Here is a 6,482-nt window from a genome sequence, read left to right as displayed (position 1 = left end):
CACACAGAAAAACAAAATGCTGCAGAAAGACATTAAGTTTTAAATGGTTATTTTATAAAATAATGGCTGTTTTTCTGATTACAAAAGTGATATATGCTCATTGTATAATATGTGGAAAAAAGAAGAGTAATCATAAGAAAATAAAAACAGCCATTAATCTGCTGCTAATATTTTAAAGTAGATCCTTTTCTTCCTATATTTGTATGTTTCTGTGTGTTTGTTGAGAGGATATGAGTTAATATTTCTATATCCTTTTATTTTACTTAAATAATACAATTAAACTTTCCTACATCATATATATATATATATATATATATATATGAAATACATACATATGTATTTAATTACTTATTTTATTTGTGGACATATTATGATTTATTTCTTTTGCTTTCAGTTTTTATTTTATAATCATAGAAATTTACATTGAAATTTTAAAACAAGGTAGTGACTACTGACGCACACATTTCTTGTTCATAATTTATTTCTCTAAGATAATCTCCTAAAAGCGTCAATGCTCTGTCATAAAAGATGAGATTGTATGAGTCTTTCAGGAACTTGACACCCCATTTCAGATATGTTGATCAGTTTATACTAGCACCAACAGTGTAAGCCACAAGTTTTAAACCATGTCAGCCAATTATTATTATAAAATAAATATGTATTTCACATAGTGATATTTATTTGCCAATTTGAATTAACAAATACCACCATTATCTTGTCTTAATCGGCACAGAATTTATATCCTAATCTTTATCTCTCAGAATAAGGTAACGTGAAAAATGGAATGATCCCAGGCAGTCTTTGCAGAGATCCCCATGGAGACTTTCTTGGCACAAGTAAGATCTTTAGTAACCACTACAGACTATGACATAAGGCTGCTGAACCAGAGGGATTGGGCATACAGTGGTGATGAAGAATGCTTAAGCGTGGTAGACCCCACCTGAATGTGCCTCTGTTCACACAAAAAATGCATTCTGAGAACTTGTAGAGATATTGCACATCTCTTTTTTTTTTCCCTAAGATTTTAAAAAATTTATTTATTTGAAAGAGAGAGAGAGGAAGAGGGAGAAGCAGGTTCCCCACTGAGTAGAGAGCCCAACATGGGGCTCCATCCCAGGACCCTGGGATCATGACCTGAGCCAAAGGCAGACAGTTAACCAACTGAGCCACCCAGTCGCCCCTAGAGATTGCAAATTTCTTAATCAAGATACATTTCAAGTATCTCCAAGTAGTATCCAAAGGAAAGGAACTTACAAATTAATCCATTAAAACATTTTTTAAAGGAAATCTAGAGAAATAACCTTAATAACCTACACATAAATCATCTAATGTGAGCTCTACAAAAACATTATGACCAAACACTTTCAGTATGGTATTTTTATTAGTTTCATTGTATAAGGAGGAAAACTTACATCTGTAAGTAACTTGCCCCATACCACACAGCTACTTGGCACTGTGTTCTCTTTCTCTCTCTCACTGCACATGCGCACAAACATCCCACATACATACATATACAACACCTATACAGATGCATATACACTAATTCAAATATATGTATATATTTGAACTGAGTGTTCAATGAGTTTAGATGTGTATGTGTGTGTTTGTGTACTATGTGTGTGTGTATATTTTATAAAAATTAGTATTTCAGAGCTTCAGGAAAATTTCAGTATTCATCACAGACTAGATAAGATAAAGTAGTTTTATTGCTTTTTGATTCTGTCCAATTTTCTAAGTTATCTGTGACTCATCCTCAAGATGAATTTTCTTGCCCATTATTAATTACAGAATAATATACCCAGATCTAAGAAGGTCTGTCCCATGTGTCCTTGCATGTGGAAGAGTATACCCAGCGTATATTTATGCCCACGGTCTGTCCAGTTCAGCCTCACTGTCAGACAATTCCATTTGCGTAATGAACTCTCTGAGATGTCTTTAAAGCTTCTGCCAGTAAAGATTAGGGCATAGCTGCCGAAGGATTATGGCTACATCCCCTTCGGTGAGCTCTCAGATGCTGTCCGCGCTGAGCTGAATTTCTGACCCCTCCTTTGAGGGCTAACTGAGTGTTAGTGGTTTGCTAAGACTTCTTAAGTACCTGAGCTTTGGTTATCTCACTCACATCTGGAAAAACGGGTGGCAGGAAGTCAAGCCAGGCTAAGTGAGTGAAAAAGGGGTCTCATATTAACAGGCAAGGAATTGAATTGCAATGTTGAATAAGTATTAATTCAGCATCCAATGCTAGATAAATTTGGAAAGCAAAAATTATTATAGATTGACTAAAAAGTTCCTTTTTTATTTCAATTAGAACTCCCTTTGTTGTGTAAACTAATGACCCCAAAAGGCATTTAAGTAAGGTAGATACTGAGACAAATTCAAAGGTAAGTCAAATCCATTGTTTAAGAGATATTTTAAATTATAATCAAAGTTATGTGTGTGTGTGTGTATATAGTATATAAACACATCTATATATGTTATATATAAACACAAACATATAGGGAGAGCTACAATGAAAAGTGACAACTTTTCTTCCTTAGAGGAAACTTCCTGACTATTTCTATTTTAGTACTCTTCACTGTGAACTCAATAACTCTAAGTTATGTATTTAAACTATTACTTATTGATTTATAATTCTTTAGCTATATTTATTATTTATTGTAAAAATATTCATACTATCACTTTCAGTCATCCCTCCTCCAATGTCTTTCTAAGTATAGTCTGCTGATTATTACTTATAAATTTTAAGATAACGGGAATATTTGTTTATTGATTCAAGAACTTCAGGTAGTATCTTAATGTCCTCCTGCATGAGAAGAAATATGGTCCATCCCAATCCTTGCCGTTCAGCCTGTGGTCTGCCAGGTTTCCGCTGGGGACCAGACCATTCTAGAAGCCTCACCCACAGAAGTGAGCAAAGCTTCAGGAGGCTTGTGCTAGGGGAGCTTCTAGACCTCAGTGAGGTGGGTATGATGGGAGGGAGAAGAGATGATATCCTTCTACTTCCATCTGCCTCTTCTTTCCTGACGTATGCTGTGAAATACTATCATAATTTTTTTTTTAAATAATTTGTCAGTTTGCCTTGTAACTATCAATCGCTGTAGTTACTGGTTCTCCTTTGGCCTTCTGATTCTTTATCCACATTTCTCTGTAGGCCTTCACTAAGTAATCTCCCTTTGTCTTTAACCAAATACAACTTATGTATCCCTAATTTGGCAAAGTGTCCCAAACATTTTCCTTTTTGTGATTTCCATCACCTATTTTATTAAATTCTGAGTGTTTCTAGGAGAATTGAGATGGTTCACAGTAATAGTTATATAATTCAAAGATTTTGTTTATTTCTCTACTCTGCCACTTGCTAATTGTATGAATCTGGACAATTACTAAGCCTCTTAGTAGCCTCAATTCACCTTTTCTATAAAATGCGTATCGCCAACAACACCTCATAGCACCACATATGTGGTGGGGAGAACCTAATGAGACGTTGAATGCAGAGCACTCAGCAGTTTCTTCTATATAGCTAGTGCTGAAAAAGGTTAGAAAATTACATAGCAAATATGAAGAAAACACAAAGAGAAGAAATTACAATCATAATATCTCTAGCACCAAAGAGAAAAAAAAGTTGAAGATTTAAAAGCAAACTGGAAACATCAAGGGCCCAAGTGAAATAGGCACTTCCAAATTAATGACGTAGTATCTCTATGTGGTAAAAATAGAGTATTCAATAAATGAGGGGGCATATTATAGATATGGATGGTAAATGTGTATCACTGAGTGAAAGTATTACCTTTGGTAAATGAGATCAGTCATTTGTAGATGTGAACTCAGTGGACTAAAAGACTAAATGAAATTTGTATTTGCTTCAATCTGAGCCATTTCTGGTCCCTTTATCTTTCATCTTCTGGGAACTCCTTAGGGAAACTCACACGGTATCTATAGGAGAAAGTAAGTCAAGAGTCCTCAAAATTTTGACTGCATATTTCAGCAGTAAAACCTTTTGAGGACTTCTCTATTTTGGGATATGTATGTTTACTTGTGATTTTTAAAAATATGTAATACTAAATACTGTTCTAAAACTATGTACAACTTAAAAAGCCACAACATAGTAAAATAATAAGTAAACATTATACTACAACCTCCTATATTCCAAAGCATTATTTTATAATGTGCTTCCATAATGGAAAAGGAAAAAAAAACATATTCTCAGAACAGAAAAATTATGAAGTGTTCAAAGAACCAAGCAGGTTGGTTCTGCATTGTTGATCTTCAAGTTGTATCCAGTTCTGATGGTGGTACCTTGCATCACTGCACACAAGTTTGTTGGAATGAAATATGCTACAAGTAGAGGTAATTTTTTCCAAATCTATTTGATCCCTTGCCTAAAGTGGTACTGTTTGGATAATTAGTTACATCAGGAGTTAAAAGACAATACAGTGAAAAACAATTGGTCTCAATTGTGTTTTTGAAAATTTTCATGTCATACACTCAAAGAGGTGGGGATATTTGTACAGCCTATAGGTGTAAGTGGTCAAGACTTCTTACAGTCAGAAGCAACTGGCCATAGGTCTCTCTCCAACCTTGACTCCTCAGGGGACCTGAAGTCTCACGTTCTAGACATACTTGGAAATGATCCCTAGTATACCAATTGAGAAGCTCTGCCTGGACCATGGATTGCTCCTGTAAGGAAGTGATTTCTGAGTTGTCTTTTTAAAGATGTGAGTCCAAAAAATGATTTTTAGTAATTTGATATCTTTTATGTATTATGCAATAGTACCTTCTTAGACTTGATTGTTCTTATATCTTGGTAATCCCCCTCTTCAGACTGGATGTACTCTAGTAGAGTTTGACTCATGTACTCCTCTTGATCCGATGTCCTCTCCAACTACTTTCCGTATGACCACCATATTTGCTCTTAAGCATTAGTTTCATCAAGCCTCTTCATTATTTCAAAACCTCAATGCTGTTCTATGTCTTGGTACACCAAATGCAAGAACTTAAGTCTGGCTTTTACTGCTCCTCATAGCATGGATCTCTCTCCATATGCAGTTTGGCTTCTCGGACTTTTCATGCATTCATGAAGGTATCTATCTCTTCATTTATGCACCACACATGTATCGAATGCCATATATGCACCTGTAGTGTTAGGCATTAGAGATTTATGAATTAATAAGACGTGCCTTTTATGAACTAGCAGGCAAGTACGGGAAAGTGGAAAAAGTATTATATACAGCATGATAAATGTTCTAGTACAGTTAAAAATAAAGGACAGCAGCAAGGAGTTATCTTGCACTGGCCATTGCTCTTGTGTAAATAAGACCATATTACTTAGGGCATTCATGGTATTTTATTATTTAAGTGCTTTCCTGATCCTTAAAATGTTGCCAGTGGAGGGTTTTATTTCAGAAATGAATCTTCTCTGATAGTTTGTTTACAGGAAAAATGTGGCAGACAGTGTGATGCAGAGCAACAAGCTTTAAAGAATTGAATTTTAAAATGTGATTAACTTAGAACGTGGTATAGAATAAATCATTTTACTGCTTTAGGTCTCAGTGGTTTCATTCATAAAATAAGGACTGGCTTCAGTGATCTCTAATGACTATTTCTGGATTACAATTTATAACCATAAATTGTACATTTGGCCACTATGGTGTCTGCCTTCCAGATGTCCGGATAAGATAATCTGTTACCAGTTCCAAATAGATGGATTTGGAATCTGGGATCCTCAGGTAAGAGTAGTTCTTAAAAACACACTTGGGCTGGGCTCCTTAACCTCATGTATAAAGAATCAGCTAGAGATGATAGGAATTGCAAAGTTTCACAGGTGTCCCTCCTTCTTCAGGTGTGAACCCAGGAGGTAACAGTCTGGAGCACAAGGGTAGCAGAGCAGGCTCTGAGGAGCAAGCCTCCTCTCAGATCCTGATGGTTTTCCTCAGGCTACTGGCCAGATGAAGAAGTGACACTCCTTGCTGGGGAAACTTTAAGAAAAGAATGCTCAGCTGGAATTGGAATGAGTTGTATTTTATTTGTTTTTTTTTTTTTTTTTCTTAAAGCAGAAGTTTAAAAACTCTTGGATATTGCACACTTGACTGAATTTGACCTCCTCTGTCATTTCTCTCCTTAAGTCCTCTTAAAAGCCTCTAACATTTTATTTATTTTGCCCATATACAGTAACTTTCAAAAATAACTTCCATTTCCTTATGAATGTTTTAAAGTCTTTTTTATGACTCAGAACTAGAGTTCACCTTTTTTTTAATCTTAAATGTATGTAAGTTTGACTTTTGTCTTACACATGGACAATTAATATTCAGGAAAACTAATGACTCAAACCTTCATATTTGTTGTCAAGATGTCAGAAATTCTTTTGTCTGTGTAGAATTTATTCAGATTAGTTGTCTATGTCCTAAATACGAAGACTCTAAAATAAGAAAAAACAAAACAGAACAAAACACTAGATAAACTTTTAAAGAAAAAAACAAAAGTCCTAAGTT

The 6,482-nt window shown here is 34.9% G+C and overlaps 1 non-coding gene across 1 annotated transcript; it reads left to right on the top strand.

The window, feature by feature from the left end:
- The first annotated feature begins 2,817 nt into the window (after window positions 1-2,817).
- Window positions 2,818-2,952, top strand: LOC116574657. The gene has a single exon (XR_004279427.1). It is a non-coding gene; the product is annotated as a small nucleolar RNA SNORA52 (small nucleolar RNA).
- The last annotated feature ends 3,530 nt before the right edge of the window (window positions 2,953-6,482 follow it).

Source organism: Mustela erminea, chromosome 15 (genome assembly GCF_009829155.1).
Source record: "Mustela erminea isolate mMusErm1 chromosome 15, mMusErm1.Pri, whole genome shotgun sequence".
Lineage (NCBI taxonomy): Eukaryota > Metazoa > Chordata > Mammalia > Carnivora > Mustelidae > Mustela > Mustela erminea.
Note: the sequence above shows the minus strand (reverse complement) of the source record. Positions and strands in the feature narration are given on the sequence as shown.